Source organism: Cetorhinus maximus, chromosome 11 (assembly GCF_964194155.1).
Source record: "Cetorhinus maximus chromosome 11, sCetMax3.hap1.1, whole genome shotgun sequence".
In the NCBI taxonomy this organism is placed as follows: Eukaryota; Metazoa; Chordata; class Chondrichthyes; order Lamniformes; family Cetorhinidae; genus Cetorhinus; species Cetorhinus maximus.
Window position 1 is genome coordinate 117,931,399 of NC_135889.1, and position 18,772 is coordinate 117,950,170.

General features: G+C 43.0%; 1 long non-coding RNA gene across 1 annotated transcript in view; it reads left to right on the plus strand.

Moving 5' to 3' along the window:
• The window catches only part of LOC144686859 (uncharacterized), a 52,595-nt gene extending 41,565 nt beyond the window's left edge, over positions 1 to 11,030 (plus strand). The window contains exons 2-3 of the long non-coding RNA XR_013578013.1: positions 4,841 to 4,983; positions 10,934 to 11,030. This is a non-coding gene — a long non-coding RNA (uncharacterized LOC144686859). The remainder of the gene's footprint in view (positions 1 to 4,840; positions 4,984 to 10,933) is intronic.
• The last annotated feature ends 7,742 nt before the right edge of the window (positions 11,031 to 18,772 follow it).

Consider the following 18,772-nt stretch of genomic DNA (forward strand, 5'->3'; position numbering starts at 1 on the left):
GCACTGTCAGGTGCCCTCTTTCCGATGAGTCGTAAACCTAGGCCCCAATCTGCCTGTACGGCTGGATGTAAAAGATCCCATGGCACTATTTCGAAGAAAAGCAGGGGAGTTATCCCCAGGGCCCTGGCCAATATTAATCCCTCAATCAGCATCACAAAAAGCAGATTATCTGGTCATTATCAGGTTGCTCTTCGTTGGAGTTTGCTGAGCACTAATTAACTGGCACATTTCCTACGTTACAGCAGTGACTACACTTCGAAAAATACTTCATTGTAAAGTGCTTTGAGACAACCAGCGGTCGCGAAAAGCACTATAAAAATGCAAATATTTCTTTGTCTTTTGCTGAGTAATGTTTTCGGAACTAGTCAAATGATTCTGATGGTGCAAATGGTACACCTCTCCGTTAAAAGCAAAATACTGTGGATGCTGGAAATCTGAAATAAAAGCAGAAAATGCTGGAAAAACTCAGCAGGTCTGACAGCATCTGTGGAGAGAGAAACAGAGTTAATGTTTCAAATCCCTATGACTCTTCAGAGTATACTATCTATTGGTAGGAATGAGCTTGTCTCATGTCCACCTTTCCAGGTTTCAGTGAGCTAGGATTACAAGCATTCTTCTCGTAATTTGCCAGAATCTGAGCTGCAGCACCAGTGCTAATGTGCACATGCCTACCACCCACACCTTGCATTTAACATGCAAAATACCCCCAAAGGTACTTTACAGGGTACTAATGAGGAATGGAGCATCAAGCCAAAGGAGAGAACTTACAAGCTTAGATCAGGATCTTAGGTAAAGGATGAGTTTTGCAAAGATTTTTAAAGGAAGAGCAGCAAGTAGAGGGTTTTAGGAATTGGTTTCCAAATAACAGGGCCTGAACTACTAATCTTCCACCAAAGAAGGGGGTGGTGGGTGTTGCTGACAGGAAGGGGATAGATATAAGGCATCCATCCAAAAAGTCAATCAACAACAATTGGAGATTAGACAACAATGGCCCAAGTACATTTGCCCATCAGTATACTTTGTATGTCGGTCTGTGGAGTTACTTCCATAAACACTGCTGACTGTAACTATTTGCCTGTGTCATGAACATCTTTGTTTCAAAGTGACTTGGGTTGTTCGCTTGGATTGTGACTAGGAACTCCCTATCTAACAGCACTGTGGGAACACAAGGACTGTTGCAGTGCAAGAAAGCAATTCACCATCACCACCTTCTCAAGTGGCAATTAGTGATGAGCAATACATTCTAGCCTTGCTAGTGATGAAATCTGAAAATTCAAATTTGATAAAATAATTGATCTTGAATTTTTCCCTAAGGTCCTATTGCTGTTTGTTGTCTTAAATTTGGATTTAATCATGTTCCACAGGGTCTTGTACTGTCATATTCAGGACCAACATGACCTTGAGTTAATGATAAAACTGTGCATTATGGAACATTATTATTTCAATGCAGTGAAGGAAAAGAAAGACCTTGGGTTTATATAGGTCATATAACAGATAAGTTGTAATTCCCAGCATTCTGTTTGTCACTTTTAAAATTAATTTTTGTGAAAGTAGTTATCAGGCAATGTCTGAAAAATAATGGGCCATAACTTCCTCGAAGTGGCAATCAGCATCGGATTGCCACACCATGCCCAATTATTCACTCTAAATTTCTTCCACTAACAGACACCAGATCCCCAGGTCATTACAGATGTAAAATTAACTTTGTAAAAAACAAAAAGCCAATCCTTGACCCAAAGTCTGAAATTTACAAGCATTTTCTAATTTATTCTCATCAAGCAGCAATTAAATTACATTTGACCTGAATCTATCCACTTAACAACAATCAGATTTTGTGGCATTTATAAAAACAGTTCCATCATTAGCAGCAATATAATATAATACTGCGCATTTCACCTTAAAAAAAAAGCATAGTGTCTTAATTGCTGTGAGAAACGCCACCTGAAATCCACTAATATTTGAATTGTTTTGTGAGGAAGCTGATAATGAGCAAAGTAGCAGCGCAGCAGTGTGTGCTTTACCCTTTAACCTTGTGCTGTGCACCACAGAATTTCCTCTGAGGAGTTATCGCTCACTTACTAGTATCCCAGTGACATCCCCACCTGTAGGCTGATGCATATAAATCAGGTGCAGATCAACTTTTCAATGTATTTTTGCCAGTAAAATTTGTATAGGTATAGTAAAACACTGCAGCGGGCAATAGACAATATAGGCAATAGACGCTGAGGTAAGTACAACATAAAAACATCAGGACCAAAGTGACCCCCTTGACTAGTTTTGACCGCCTAAATGAGTCAGAGAGGAATTTCCCTGATGTGGGATAGGCCAGATGAACCCAGAAGGTCTATCCCTGGAATTGTTTCGTATGTTTATTACTTCCTGTGGAAAGAAACAGAATAAAGAGGTCACTGAGATTTTGGACACGCACACTGTTGTGTATCAAGTTAGCTCGTAAAGGATTTTGGTGGCTGGGTAAAAGCAGCAAAAAGCAGAAGAGAAAAAAATACATGATTGAGGACTGTCTTTGGGGACAGAGATACGACCAAGAGATGGCTGAGACAAGGGACCATTAGAGAAACAGACAGATAAAAGGGAAGGAGGGAAGAGAGACATGGAAGATAAAGCAGAGGGAGTAAGTAGTCACTGCAGCAAATAAGCACTGAGCATCAAGCTTACATTCCTTTGCTGAATATTAATTCTGCTGGTGGAGTAGTAAGAACAGGAAATTCTAAAAAGAGAGACTTGCATTTCTTTAGCACCTTCCATGGCCTCAGGATTTCCCAATGCCAAAGAAATACTTTTGAAGCGTTGCTGTTGTAATGTAGGATATTCTACGGGTGGGATTTTCGGGTGGTTGGGTGGGGGCAGTGGGCGTGCCTGGGAAACGGTCCGCCGCCTGCGATCAGACCCCCGACCGCGATTTCACGCTGGCTGGGCCAATTAATGACCAGCCAGTGTCCCCCAGTACATGCTGAGCAGCTCAGCGCTGCTGGGGTGGGGGGCGGGAGGAGGGCGGCGCCAAAGTCTACGCAGGCGCGAGGGAGCGCGCACTGAAAGCTCCCTGAAGACGGAGAGCTGCCTCAGGGAGCTGAAGTAATTTAAACCAATGAATAAAGTCTTTTAAATTCCAGAAAAAATGTTCACACAGCAGACTCACTCACCTTAATGTGTACATTTGAAAAATCCTGCCCCAAATTTTTAATTTTTCTTTACTTAACTACAGAAACCTTACCCCGCCCGTGGATGAGGTTTCCTCAAAAATCCGAAGGCCGCCTGGCCGATAACGTTGACGGGCACCGAAAAATACAGATTAATTAATTGATTAATGGCCTTAATAGGCCTCTTACTTGTCGGCGGGCGCGCAGCCGACTCTCTCGTGCGCCTACCGACTGAAATATCACACGACGCTCGCCCGATGTCATTTCACACTATTTCATGCTGGGGCGTGCACCCACACGCTAAGCGGAAAATCCTGCCCTATATTTTATATTTGAAATAAAAGCCAATATTCACATAGGTGCTAAAGTAATTTTTTAAAAAGCTGTTATGTCGCGGCAGACGATGTGTGGCAAGCGGACCAAACCCACGAGGGAAACTTGATCATGCTGTCACAGCGGTTTTGCTCCTTGTATTTATTACCAGATGCATGCACTGAATTTGGAAGTAATAAGTCCCCCCAGACTTCTAGAGATTTAAAAAAAATTAAAGTAGAAAATTTATTAACCAAAATAAGAGTTCAAACACATACATAAGATTACCATCTACTCACTATTATAATAACTCCTAAAATTCCTAATTAACCTGACTTTCAGTTACACCCCTTGTAAGGCAATGGTCCAAAAATAGATTTTAGATTTTAAACAGCGCCAGTAAATTAACCCAATACCCTGGACAGCGTATTTCCAAATGACTTTTCTCCAGCTTCAGTTTCGGTAGGCAGCAGACTTATATGCACAAATACTGGAGGTTTCATTAAGGCTATTTCACATCCTTCGGTTAGATCTCGCAATGCCTCCCTCAGTACATAGCCTCATTCTCCTTTATATATGTTTCTCTCTTCTTAAAATGTAAATTCTATTGTTTCATATGTCTTTGAAACCTTTTCTTTCTCACAGTATAAAACTTTCATGTTGCTACAATTTATTGTCAGTGACCTTTGGGAAAAATAAACACATTCCTTAGCCTTGCTTAGCTGGCTATTTGTAAACAGACTGAGATCCCTTTGAAATCTAAATCTCCCTTCATCTATCTAAAACTGCAAATTGCCTTCACACCTTACATGCTAAACCAGCATCCATGTTTACTCATTAGCATGTCAAGCACCTAGCTCCTTTTGACAAGTCAAAGCTTGCAGTCTACTTGACCCCAAATGTAATTAAATCACACACAGACAGACCCAACTACTTACCCCCATAAATCTACTTTACAATAAACCAGAAAAATATTATGAAAGTTATTATATTTTCATGACAAAACAAATTTTAATAAAGTGAGGAAGGAAATTGGGAAGCGTTTTTCACAAAAGGGCTAGTCAACACCTGGTACTCTATTCCCTACAGGCTGTTGATGCTGGGCCAGTGGAACTTTTTAAGACTGAGATCAGTAAATTTCTGTTAGGTAAGGGTATCGAGAGATATGAAAAAAATGGCAGGCAAATGAAATTGAGATAATATGATCTAATAGACTGGCAGAACAGCTTGAGGAATTGATAACCTTCTCCTGTTCCTATCTCTCTTGAATCTGTATTCTGTAACATGTTTAGTAACTGTATGGGACTGTATGGAAACAGTGTGGCTACGTTTGATGAGAATTGATGGTGATCACATGCAATGCCATTTAGGGCAAAACGTGAAAAGGAAATGCAACGGCTGGAGAAGATGAGAGAGGAGGAGGAGCTTAAATGCCAGCTACAGCTACGGCGACATCGAGCTCTACGAGAGTTCCGACAGCGGCAACTGAGCTTACTGGAAATAGTCCCTGCAAGTAAGTGAGTTTTCAAAAATTTGGTGCACTTGTCCTCATTCTACTGGGGACCAAACTGCTTAAGTTTGCAACTTCTTCCTTCAAAACCCTCTTTAACAAAAGCTGTTTCTTTCCTTGAAACTTTTCGGTCACCTGCTCGTCACCTTCCCTCTGCTTGCTGACCAGCATGGTCTCCCGGTCCAGCATCACCTCAGTGTTAAAATTTTCATCCTTCCTTTCAAATTCCTCCATGGCCTCGGCTCTCCCTATCTCTGGAATCTCCTCCAGCTTCACAACCCTCTCATATCTCTATACTTCTCCAACTCTGGCCTCTCGCACATCCCCAATTTCCATCATTCCACCTTCGGTAGCCATGCCTTCAGGTGTCTAGGCCTTTTTGTTTCTCTAGCTCTCTCTTCTCCTTTAAGATGCTCTTAAATCCTACTGAAGAATCCTGCTTTGGACACCATGAAGTAGGCCTCGTGGTCTTGAGTATATTAATAACAAGTCTTTATTAACAACTCATTACTATATACATATGTATAGGTATGGAGCTGACTCCACCTCTGTACATTTTTAGACTGACTCTGGTTCTGGGTCATGTGCCTTCTTACATCACTGTGTGGGGTGTACTGTACTCAGTGCCACATTAACCCTGTATGTACCAGACCCTTATACTGCACCTCTCCCCAAGTCTTTATCCTATGGATATAGAGTTACTTTAGTTTACTTCAAGTCTTACATTGTTATAAGTCTTGTGCATTTACTTCATTGTTACAACCTTTATGCTATTCTAACATTGTTGTTATTACAGTATTAACATTAACAACATTCTTGTTACTCCATCTCTCCCCTTCAAGTCCTTGAAGCGAGAGATTCAAGTGGTCTGGAGGTCTTATAACCCTTCCACATCTTGTTCACCGTTCTGTCGAGAGAGTGGTAGACTCTGGTGGTTCTGGTTCCTGTTGTTGGCTTGGAGGTTGAACTGGCATTGGGGTATGGTTGCCTCTGTTTCTACCACTGCTTGCTGTTAAACCATGTCTGGTCAATCTGGCTGGTTTGATGGTACATGGTTGTTGTTACTTTTCATTGTTTCATGTGGGGTGGATGAAAATGGTATTCATCTGCTTGGTGGTGCCTTTTCTTCTCCTTTTCCTGTTTGGGCTGCCAGGAAGCTCTCTGAGGCTGAGGAAGGGCATTCCTGTGACAAGACGAAGATTGAGTAGCATGCTCATGTCTCTTTTTTCTTGTTGATGGTGCGAGATTACTATGAGGTTTCAGCATCCCTTGTGCTTCTGGCATGCTGGCTGGAAGTTGCCATGTGTGCACAGTGGTACCAACTTTACCAACATCGTAGTTGGAAGTAGTGGCTCCTCAGACTGTTGCTTCTTCCCTGGTACCACTTCCACCGGAGGTGCTATGGTAACCTTGCGAGCGGTAGGTTGGTCTGACCAATGGGCACTTTTCCGGACCTGGAATGATGATGGACAAACCTGCTCTGCAAAAAGAGAAGAGAGATTTCAGGTGAATTCAGAGTCTGAATGCTCTTTAGTGTTTGAGGACTCAGGACCATGCTATTCTGGCTGGCTGACAACAGTAGTAGTAAAAACAAAAAACTACTGCGGATGCTGGAAATCCAAAACAAAAACAGAATTACCTGGAAAAACTCAGCAGGTCTGGCAGCATCGGCGGAGAAGATAAGAGTTGACGTTTCGAGTCCTCATGACCCTTCAACAGAACAGTTCTGTTGAAGGGTCATGAGGACTCGAAACGTCAACTCTTTTCTTCAACAACAGTAGTAGACTTGACATTTTCTGCCATCTAGAGGAGATCGAGGGCTACGCAGGCATCTCTGCTCAGAAGAGACGCAGGCTGATTCCGGACAACATACATTAGCTCAAAGATCTGTTTGTTGTCATACCTCAGTGGTTCTAAGATTATGCCGATGACCGGGAGTCGGGCTCCCATTATGTGAAGTGTCCATTAGTCAAATCCAAAGGCCTTGGAGCCATGATTTGCCATGTCACACTGGCACCTGAATTTAATTTAAAATTTATTAGATGACCATTTACCAGGATGTCAGCATTCCAAAATGAAGAACCGCATTCTCTGATATCTCCCAAGAAGAACGGCCGTGTGTCTTCAGGGTTTTTGGTCTCGACCTCGTGGGTTACCTTTGGGCTCTCTGTGTGGTGCTGGGGCTTTGACTTGCACAGTTTACCAAAGTGTCCCTGTTAGTTGCATTGGAAGCATTGGGAGGTACTCACAGTACACTGATCTTTCCTGTGAGGGTGCTTAGCATCGCAATGCTGGAAAGAGTAAGATCATCTTTAGCTTGTAGGAGGCCAGAGCGTGAATCGTCTGCAACACCTACCACGATTTTGTCTCGGATGAGCTCAGACTTTAAATTGCCATATTCACATCCCTCTGCCAGCCTGTAGACATTGTTTATGAAGGAATTGACAGGTTCCCCAGGCAGTTGGACTCTCTTATTAAATTTGGCTCTCTCCGATATTTTATTGGATCTCAGGTTGAAATAAACGTTGAAGGATTTTAAAATAACATCAAATTTGGCAGATGACTTATTGATAGCTTGTCGTGCAATGATGTTGTCTGCAATTGGCCCAATTGAGTAAACAAGTGTATTGACTTGTTCTGCTTCTGAATTTTTATTTCGGCCTACAGCAATGCTGTATCTTCAAAATCTTTTCCTACAAAGACTCTTAGGCCAGGATTTCCCCGTCAGCGATCGGGGGGTGGGGCCCGCTCGCTGACGTGTAAAATGACGCGGGATGACGTCGGGCGGAACTCCCGACGTCACCCCGCTTCATTTCAATTTTCAGGTCGGCGGGGGCTCAGCAGAATCAACTGTGCGCCCGCCGACCTGTCAATGACTAATTGAGGCCATTGACAAAGTAGTTAAAGTAATTAATGGACCTGCCTGTCCAGCCTGAAGGTTGATGGGCAGGCCGGGAGCCCTGGTGGGCTTAAGAAAAAGCATGAAACCTCATCCGTGGGCGGGATGAGGTTTCATGTAGGTTTTTAAATTTTTAATAAAATTGTCAATGAAAGTGATGGACATGTCCCAACTCATGTTACAGTGTCACATGAGGGGACATGTCAGAGAAATTTATTTCTTTTGTTTTTAAAATTTTTTTCAGACAGGAGCCAATCTCCCTGAGGCAGCACTTAGCCTCAGGGAGATGAGTGCGCTCTTTCACGCGCATGCGCGAAAAAGCGCACTCTCGGCTCAGGGAATCCCCCCCCTGCCTGCACAGGGAGCGTATAGCACTTCCTTGCGGATGTCACTCTGGATGAGCCTTAATTGGCCTGCCCACGCGCTCAGAGGCGCACCTCCACGCGCCCGCTTCTAAACATCCCCCCCACCCGGCGAGGGGAAAATTCTGTCTTTATTCTGTGACTGGTCTGGGACATGGGTGAATCCCAGTGGAATTGGAAGTGTGGAACTTTGATCCATTTTGAAGATTTTTAAGAGTGTAGGTACAGCTTTAAGAGATTATATGTTTCCAAGATGGCATCACCAAACAATGAATCTTCCCACATTTGCTGGTTTTTGGTGGGCTTCCAAACTGGCAACAGTGTGCTTCTGCCTGAAGAAGGGTCTGCAAAGGCTGCGTGGGTCAGCTGACAGCTGACTTAAATTAATTGGCTGTGTAGCGTGGGGGTCAGGACATGTAGGAAAGAACCACAGTCGTTCTGTTTAGGAAATCAGACGCTCGCAAGGTGCCTGAAGCGGACAAAATTAATTACTCATTTTTCTTTGCCAAACTCGAGAGCCACGGTATTGAGACTCAGAGTTTTGGGGGGAGTCGGGATTAGCAACCGGTTTCTTTCAAAAGGCAGTTCTGACTGGATGAATGAAAAGTGGTTTCTCAGGACTGGCTGGCCTAGAATTTAAATAATGTTATCTCAACCTTGCTGGCTGTGAGCTCTGCTTGCTGAAGCTGGACTTCCAAGGGAAGTTCACTGGAGTCTTATGTTGGGGTAAAACTTCTGCCTTTTAAATTCCAGGCCCTTTTCCCTTTGGAGCTTTTCCTTTCTGATGAATTTTCTCCACGTCTGTAGCTTCAATTGGGAGCTTGTTTCAGTTCAGAATTTGTTGAAGATGCCCTTTTTCTTAGTTTCTCTGCATTCTTGTGAGGATAAAGGTTTCGATCTGGATGCTGCCACCTTGAAGAATCCTGCTTCGGACACCATGAAGCAGATTTCGTAGTTTTGAGTATATCAACAGCAAGTCTTTATTAACAACTCATTATGATATACAGATATACAGGTATGGAGCTGACTCCATCCTAGGTCTTTACACATCTCTGTCCATTTCTAGACTGACCCTGACTCATGTGTCTTCTTACAACACTGTGTGGGCAGTACTGTACTCAGTCCCACATTAACTCTGTATGTATCAGACCCTATTACTACGCCCACCCCTTTGACCAAACTTTTGACCACCCGTCCTAATATCTTCTTTTTGGCTTTCTGTCAGACTTTGTCTGATAAATCTCCTGAGAAGCACCTTGGGACATTTTACTGGAGGCTCTGTATAAATAAATGCAAGTTGTTATTATTGTAGTGTACTCTGAGCTATTGTTCTGCATGAGCAGCATTATGTAATGGCAAATTGTTGCCCTTTGGGAGGTTCAATGAGGAGTATGACTCTTTAGAACTCCCTTCAGCTGGGAGAACAAGAAGTAACACACAGATTTCCAAAGTACATCAGGCAGAATTTTTTGGGTTAATAGGTCATATATTTGCGTGACAAGCTGCAAAGCCAGGCAGTTGAACTGAGCCATAAAAATAGGTTCAACTAACTCTGAATTCAGAAAAATTTACAACTTCCTAGGGTTATGAAACAGCGTAGGGCATTTCAAATACCTACATTGGGGATCTTACTCTATCCAGGGCTCTTCATTACTACTAAACATTGAGCATTGATGAAGTTGGGTTATTCCCCAGCAGAGAGGCCTATATAATATTGCAATGAAATTTAACATGTTGGAAAAACTCAGCAGGCCCGGCAGCATGTGTGGAGAGAGAAAAACAGAGTTAACGTTTCGAGTCCGTTTGACTCTTCTTCAGAGCTCTGTTTTTCTCTCTCCACAAATGCTGCCAGATCTGCTGAGCTTTTCTAGCATTTTTTGTTTTTATTTCAGATTTCCAGCATTCACAGTATTTTACTTTCATCGTAATGTTATTGCAACTTTTTCACAAGTCTCAGAACAGAGTATATATGAATGCTGTGTACTTTAGGGATTCTTTGACGTTTTTAGCATTTCTATAGTGGAAATCAAATTCCTGGCACATTCTTTATATTTAGAAAATGTGTATCAGGTGAGATTTGAGAACAGCATGGTGCCACTTGATTTAAACTGTGGCAAATTCTTCAACATTCCACTAACTGTTCCTGACCCATTGCCAGCAACTGGCAGACAAATCAACTGCAGTTCCAATTCATGGTCACATATCAACCACCTAGAGCATGTTCCACGCCCAGCTATTGTGGGGGAGAAAAAAAAACAAGCTGCCTTACTGTCAGACCCCAGTGACAAAACCATAACGCACCAGGGACCAATGCAACAGCAAGCTCTAGTTCCCTTGGTCATTAATGAACCTGGATACTTAGTAAAGCTCACTCACCACCACAAAGCTGCGTGTGCACTGTATGGTATTCATTTAACATATTTAGTGTATTTTAGTTAATAAACAGTTTAACCCAAACCTGCAGTGACATCAGAATTATTTCACGTCATTTTGCAGGCCAATGTCATACATTGTGTTCCCTGCCAGTTTATTGTTCAGTAGCGTTTTGATCTGACCATTGCTTTGATCTTCTATGTGATGTTTGAAGGTGCATCATAAAACTATTCAGAATGCCTTGTACCAGTGTCCTTTTGCCGCCCCCAATTCTGTTTATTCCTCTGGTGCACAGTGTAATACTTGTCATCCTCTGCAGGCGAGATGGACAAATACCTACAGGAAGAGAGAGCGCAGTCAGCACTACTGATCCAGAAGGTCTGGTTCGGACACAGGCAGAGAAAGGCCTTCAACAAACAAAAGCAGGCCCTTAAGGAATTCAGGGCAGATGTTACTATCCAGAGAGCTGTGAGTGCTTTCCTGATGTGTTGAAATGTAAAACTTTGGTGGGGAGGAGAAAAAATACAGAATTGTAATGTTGGATCAGCATTTTAGGGTGACTTGCTATGCACCATTTTGCCTCCAGGATCTGCACTGGAGAAATCTGGAGAGATCAAGGAATGGGGGTAACAAAGATGCCATCTTAATCTGAAATGTTTAAAACATTGGCAAGTGTACACCCTGAAAAATTATTTACTTTAAAATGATGAAATGACTATTTAGATGAGCAGATTGATTGAATGTATAATATGTTTACGTTGAGAAAAGGCTACTGGGTGGTTCAGATTTTGTATCCTAAAAACAAATTGGAGGGATGTTTCATAAATGTTGCTCAACTTGGGTTGGGAATCGTATCTTGTGACCGTAAAGGAATGTTGTACTTGATTGAGGAATTCTGTTCAATTGGAAACACATTTCATGTCTGGGAATTTAACATTTATCTTAAATTGTTATTGAGAGAGAAAAGGGGTATTAATCTTATGTTATGAATCCAGCTGATGTTACCACTGGACAAGTCAGAGCCCAGGGTGGAACCTGGCTTGATAGATCCTAACTTTTATTTTTTGTTTAGAAACATGGAGAGCGGCTACTGAACAGAGTCACTGCTGATGAACTTTTAACAAAAGAATAAAACATTTGTTAAACAAGAAAAGATGAACCAAATCACAATACTCCTTCACCCACAACTATATACCTTTACAGATAAATACAGGTTTGTAAGGATAACACAAGTTACCAAATCTATCTTATACTCTAATGTTCACAGTAAATATACAGTCCATATAAACCAATATGCGACCTGTGGCCAGACACACCATACTCCAAGATCAAGTGACAAATGCCACCCAAAGCAGATGTTTTGGATCCCTCATCAACTACCCCAGTCGCTCATCATACTGTGAGTCAACTGGTCTCACGGAAACTCTGTCTTTCACGTGGGGGTATCCAATTTCCACCCTCGAAGAACTTGCCTTGGAATCTTCTCCCAAACTACACTTTTGCTCGCACGTCTTCAACAAAGATCCACCTCCCAAGTTGTGATCTCTCCTTCCGATGTTCCTCTACCCTGGATCGCCATGTGCATTCAAGTTTGGCCTTCCACGCACTCTCTCAGATACTCAGGCATGCCAACAGAACACCACTGCTCCAAAGGCCTGTAGTAAGGAGTCACCAACCTTTGGCTGTCTCTTCAGATTTTCTGGCTTCTTGCCACTTCATGCCACTTTATTCAAAGTCTGCTCCCTGCAGCTCTGTCTTTTAACTTGGAACATTTTCCTCTGCTCCTCACTCTTAATTTTACTTAACAGGACCTTTTTCAGATTCCTGTTCTTTTCCTTTGACCAGAAGTTGTTCTTGGGACCCTGTTTCTGTCCCACTCCCTGGTTTTGGGACCTTTCTTCTGAGATCTTTATGTCTTCACCCTGTGGCATCCACATACCAACTGAACTAAAACTGTTTTCTGTCTCTCCCTTTCTCTCTGTAGGTCTCTCTCTTTGGACCCCTGTTGCTAGGAAACAGCACCGTTTCTTTCTACCTTGTGTTTGTTTTAACTTCCTTAAGCTACTAAACCTGCTTGGTAACCCAGCTCTTTACTTCAAGAGTTGTAAAACCTCATTAAAAATGCAGGTATACAAACAGGATCTCAGATTTTCCAGTTCCATCTCACAGAGAAAAACTCTAAATGAAACTGGACCCGGGTTTCATCTTTTTAACACACAAAATAAAATAAAATAAAGTGAACTTAAAGCTATACCTTATTCTTTAGATTGACAAATGCAAATATAAATTACTTAAATCTATGTCTAGTCCCTAACACCTATTAGTGGAGAGCTAGAATTTCAGAAGAGTTTCATGAAATGTTTTTCTGGTTGCAGCTCTTGAAGTTCTTGAATAAGCATTGAAACCTGAGATCATGCCTCATGCTCTGGCAGGGACCAAAGGGCCTCAAACTAGAGACTAGAACTGTGTGGTAAAGAAGATGTTTTGTGTTTAAGGACTGCAGTGCCCCTTCAGTGTCTGTCTCTGTGATAGGCTTGATTGAACTTTTTGTATCATGGCTGCCCCCGGACATTCCCATGTAGCAGAGGTCACATGACTGTGACAAGTCAGGTGGTAAACTTAGTAATGATTGCATTTCAAAGCCAAACAGTAGATGCGTGTGTCAAACTTCATCCAGTGAGTATACTTCACCAGAGCTGTGACCTGGTCTCCCAAAAGTCTGATTGTTTTGTACATGGCTCCTTCCCATACTATCAGTTGATCACCTGCTTCATTGAATGTAAATCCCCAGAAAAATAAGCAGTGGATATTAATACCCGTACATCCTTCAGTTCACACTAGAACATGGTTCCCCTGATCATGGAAAATGTGAAAAAGTCATGGAATTTGTAAATGACTTTTCCAGGCCTGGAGATTTCTTAAAAAAAAGGCCACAAGTCTTTGAAAAGTTATGGAATTTTATACAGACAGGAGTGAGACTTTTCTGACGTTGGGCAGAACTCCAACCTTTTCCAATGTTTTTCCGATGACCACTGCCTGCTCTCCAGTCGCTTGCTTCACACCGCGTGTACAGAATTATCATGAAAATATAACAATTCTCATAATAGTATTGTGATTTATTGTAAAAATGGGTTAATGGTAGGGTTTGGATTAGTTTCTCTGTGTGTGTGTGTGTGTGGGGGGGATTTAATTGAATTGGAGACAGCTAGTCTGGAGGTTTTGAGTTATCAACAAGAAGCTAGGTTTGAAATGCTAAATACGTAAACTTGGCTGTAGTTTTAGAATGTGAGGTGTAAGGAAAATTTACATTTTTAGATAAACCAGAGTAGATTGAATTTCAAAGGGATGGTAAGATGTTACACCTATCTAGAAGAAGCTAAGCCAAGCAGTGTGTTTATTTTTCCCAAAAGGTTACTGATAAAATTAGTACGGTGAAAGATTTATATCATGAGAAAAGTAAAATTGCAAAAATGTATGGGAACAATGGAATTTACATTAAAAAGGGAGAAACATGTATAAAGGAGATGAGGCTATGTATCAGAGGGGAAGGTATTCTAAGATCTAACACAAGTGTGAAAAGCCTCCAGTCTCTGTGCATCAAATTGCTGTCTACAGGAACCGAAGCTGAGAAAACGCACTTTGAATTCGACTGCCCCAGGTATTGTATGGCTTTGCCTGGGTCTGTTTAAATCTATTTGTTTTACTGTTGCCATAACGGAGCTGTAACTGGAAACCAGATTAATTAGGAGATTTAGGAATTATTATAGTAGTAATTTGTAGACCTATGTATGTGCTTGAAATCTTTTCTTTTGTTAGTAAATGTTTAATTTTTGTTTTGTAAAAAATCCCGAAGCCTTGGTGGACTTATTACTACTGAGTTCAGGGCATGCATCTCGAAAGTTTCCCTTGTGGATTTGATCCACCTGGCACACATCATCTGCCGTGTCATAACAGCATCCTGTGCAGGTAAGCAGACTAATGACCCCATAAGCACTTTTCATGAAACACAAAAATTCTACGAAACAAGATAGTCTTGCGAGAAATTGAATTTATTGGAAAACTGACACACAATGCAAGGTTCCAATGCTCATGTAAAGCTGAAAAAAGAGACATGCTGTCAAAGTTTTTCATCTTGCAAGCATCAGGTCAGATACAAGAATGGTAAATTTCAAAGGGAGTAACAATTTATACTCAATGAGAAAATAGTGCTGATTGGTTGGCAAGTCGAAAAAAGCATGGGGGACAAAGTTCCTTTGTGCATTTTCCATGGCAACACCTCAACCAATCAGATTCAGCTTGCTAACCAATCAACGTTTTCTCATGCAGTATAAATCGCTGCTCCCTTTGAAATTTGGCATTTTTGCATCTGTCCAAATGAGTGCAAGATGAAAAGCTCCAACAGGAGGTCTCTTTATTCCAGCAATGCTCAAGGTCTGTACTACCAAGCGACTGAATGTTGTCTGGTTTGAGAGAACACTCAGAAGAACTTGTTTTTTAAATTCATTCATGGAATGTGGGCGTTGCTGGCTAGGCCAGCATTTATTGCCCATTCCTAATTGCCCTTGAGAACTGAGTGCTTGCTAGGCTATTTCAGAGGCCATTTAAGAGTCAACCACATTGCTGTGGGCCTGGAATCACATGTAGGTCAGACCAGGTAAGATCAGAGATTTTCTTCCCTAAAGGACGTTAGTGAACCAGATGGGTTTATACGACAATTGATTCATGGTAATCGTTAGACTCTTAATTCCAGATTTTTAATTGAATTTAAATTCTACCATCAGCCGTGATAGAATTTGAACCCAGGCCCCCAGAGCATTACCCTGGGTACCTGGAGTACTAGTCCAGTGACAATTCCACTATGCCACTGCCTCCCCTGAAATGACCCTCAGCCTCTCCCGAGTCCAATAGTGAGGTGGTGCTCAGGAGGTAAATGTGTCCAATGTGTGAAAGGACACTCACGCTTAAAGGGTTAACAGGTAGCTCATCAGCTGACTTACTCAACAGCAGCTCAATGTCCTGTTTGATCTGGGCGAGCATTGCCTCCTGCCGCTGCTCCGACTTCTGCTCCAAGTTTCTCCTCCATGAGGTACTGACCCACCATCCCCTGAGCATGAGCTCGTTTGTTCTCTCCTTGAACTCTTGAGGAACCTAAGGGGAATCGTGGATTAATTTGATGTGCCAGTTTTGCCTGCCTGGTATGCAGTACACAAAGCAGAGGGTTCTAGTGTTCTGGTTCTTGGGTCATACTAGTTGGGGGTGACCTCAATTGGATCACCTTCAATGCTGCAGTGGAAACAGCCCCTTTATCTCATGTTTCCATTCATTTGGTGATACCGGATTGAGAGTGGTGCCTACAGAATCGTATTCCAGCAAGGATATGGTACCTTTGGAAGGAGAGTAAAATTAGCAAAGGGAGTCCTCAATTTCTTTCTTTCTATTTTGTTTGCTGGAAAATGGTTGTTTTGATGATGGGAATTTGTCAGGTCAGTGAAATCCAGCCTAATCACCTGGAATGTGAAGCCAGCAGATGCAGTGGGTGCTGACTGTCTATTCCTTCAAGAGAGAGCTGGACTGGTTCCTGGCAGAGGTCATGTCATATAGAAGACAAACGTTTTATAGGCTCATGTGATCTTCTGGACTGGTTTTGATTCCCTGAGGAGATTGGAGAGGAATTTTCCAGAGTGTTATTTTCCCTTATTGGCCCGGTTTTTTTTTCCGTGTTTTGCCTCTCCCCATAGGTCACATGGCTGTGTGAGTGAGTTGGGGAGGAGGAAGTGTTTAATCACAGTATTCTGGCGTCGTGGTGTCAGGCAGGCTCGATGGACTGGTTGGTCCTTTCCTTGCCTGTCAATTTTGTGCGCAATTTATCTGAAAAAGTAAAATGCTGATCAGTTCAGTGTGTGTTCTAAAGGTTTGTTTGGTATCTCGCTAAGAGGTTTGGAGACTTGTATGTTTAAACATAAACCATTCATTGTTAACCCATGACTATGTACATATCCCAGCCTTGCATGGGTTTGCCTCCATGCTGGCTTCCTCCAGACTCGACTACACCGTCTACTGTTGTGTGACTTTCTACATCGGGTGGAGCTTTAGAGCCCCATCATGGTGGGGGCAGGGCTGGAAGATGCGGCGAGCCGTTCAAAAATCCATTCACTTCAGGGGGACAGGAAAATCCCGCTGGTAGGAAGGGCTGTAAAATTGCGTTCATCATATCACAGATGGTACTGTTTTCCAGTCCTACATTAATCCCACATTCAGTACTATTGACGGAATATTGTCAGGGCCCGTAGCCTTTTCACCTTACTGGCTTACGAACATGCAAGAGGCCAACATCAGGATCAGTTTACATGCATACCTCTATGTTTGGAAAGGTGATTGTGATTTATCCCCTTTCCCAACTTCGAGATCTCCTTCACATGCTGTGTCGACGGATGCTGGTTTGAAATCATCTGGAATGAATAAGGAGGCATAATTTCACAATGATGAAGGATCCTGGCAGACTGCAAACCCCTTTGTCCAATAAATGAGGCACTGACTACCTGGTGTGAAATGAAGCTACGCTGACCAAGAGGTATACCAAAGTTCGATGCCTGGATCATGCAGAAAAAAATTAGCTGATCTCACAGACTGGTACAGTGATGTTATCAAACCCTCAATGGCTAAAATTTGCACTATGATGGACCTTGCCACGGAGTGCGCTGCATTGTATCTCTCCTCCGAGGCACTTTGAGGATGATTCACGGGTGTCATCACCCAAGTCTTCAGTGGGTACCCCTTATCACCCAGCAGCCAACCCTGTAAGCCCCATGGGCCCTTGAAAATCTGTGGCACCTGGGAATGACTCAGGATGTAGGAGTCATGAGAACTCCCAGGGAACATGGCACAGACAAGCATGATCTTCTGATTGTTGCAGACCTGCTGCACATTGAGAGAATGGAACCCTTTCCTGTGATGAAGATCAGTGGCTACTGACATAGAGCTCTTTAAGTGACATGTATGCAATCTATGGCAGCCTGCACTCCTGGGAAGCTGGAGATCGCTGCAATTCCCAGAAAACCTAGCGGCCTGGCTGGTTTCATCCATTGTGAACTGTATGTAATGATGTGCCTTACTGGAAAGGTCGTCCGTAACTTCCCTCAAACATTTATGCAGAGGATGAGAGATGCTGCATGGGTCCTCAGTGGATCCCTGGAACCAGCTGCTTGCAAAAACATTGAGTGCAGTGTCACCACTGGCAAGGGATGGTCTTACAGTCCATGCAGTGTCAGATCCTCCATAAGAATGTGCCAGATATGAGCCACCAGATCGCTTGACAAACAAAGGCATCTGTGGCACTGTCTCTCGTTCATCTCCAAATATGAGAGGTGCCTTAGGTAGACTCTTGGTCGTGCCAGTCGCCTCCTTGGGATGGGTCTCACCTCCTCAGCCTCTGGGCCTTTCTGGGCCTTCCTGGGACTGCCCCCCCCCCCACCCCCCAAGACCATGCCCCTCAAGCCGAGGCTCTTCACTAAGCCCTGTCAGACAGTGATGGACCCTTCTTCTTCTCCTTATTCTGAACACAGCCATCATGAAGGCAGCATTGTCTGCATTCCTCCTTCTTCCTGGGGACAGATAGAGCAAACACATGAATGCAGCTTAGCCTGCAATGATCAACCTCCCACTCTAAGGCAGAAATCCAGTGTGAAGCCCTTGGGCTGCGCTCATTAGACATGTGCCATTCCCAGTTCCAGTCTTGCAGCTCAGACATCAACTAAAGGATCATTGATGCCGAATAGTCCCCCCAGCAACTTGACAGCACAATTACAAATGGGGTTGGAGAGGGTCGAGCACAGCCATGTGATTTCAGACTCATTCAAGGCACTGTCAGGCTGCCTCATTTGGATTTTAATGCACCCCTGCTTTGCACATTTTGATTGTTTGGAAGCCTTGTGCCCTGTAAGCCATGTCAATTCCACAATGCAAAAATGTGCAGGGTCTCATGGAGCATCTTGCACATGGCACATGTCCTGCCGCTGTACTCCTTTCACAGTGTGATCCATCTTCCCTCCTCACATTCCTCTGACGGCATAAAGCTCAATGAGACCATCTCAAATGCGACCCCAAGCCCAAGTGTGTTATCACGTCAAAGCACACCATGAGTTAGGGTTCCCAATGCCAG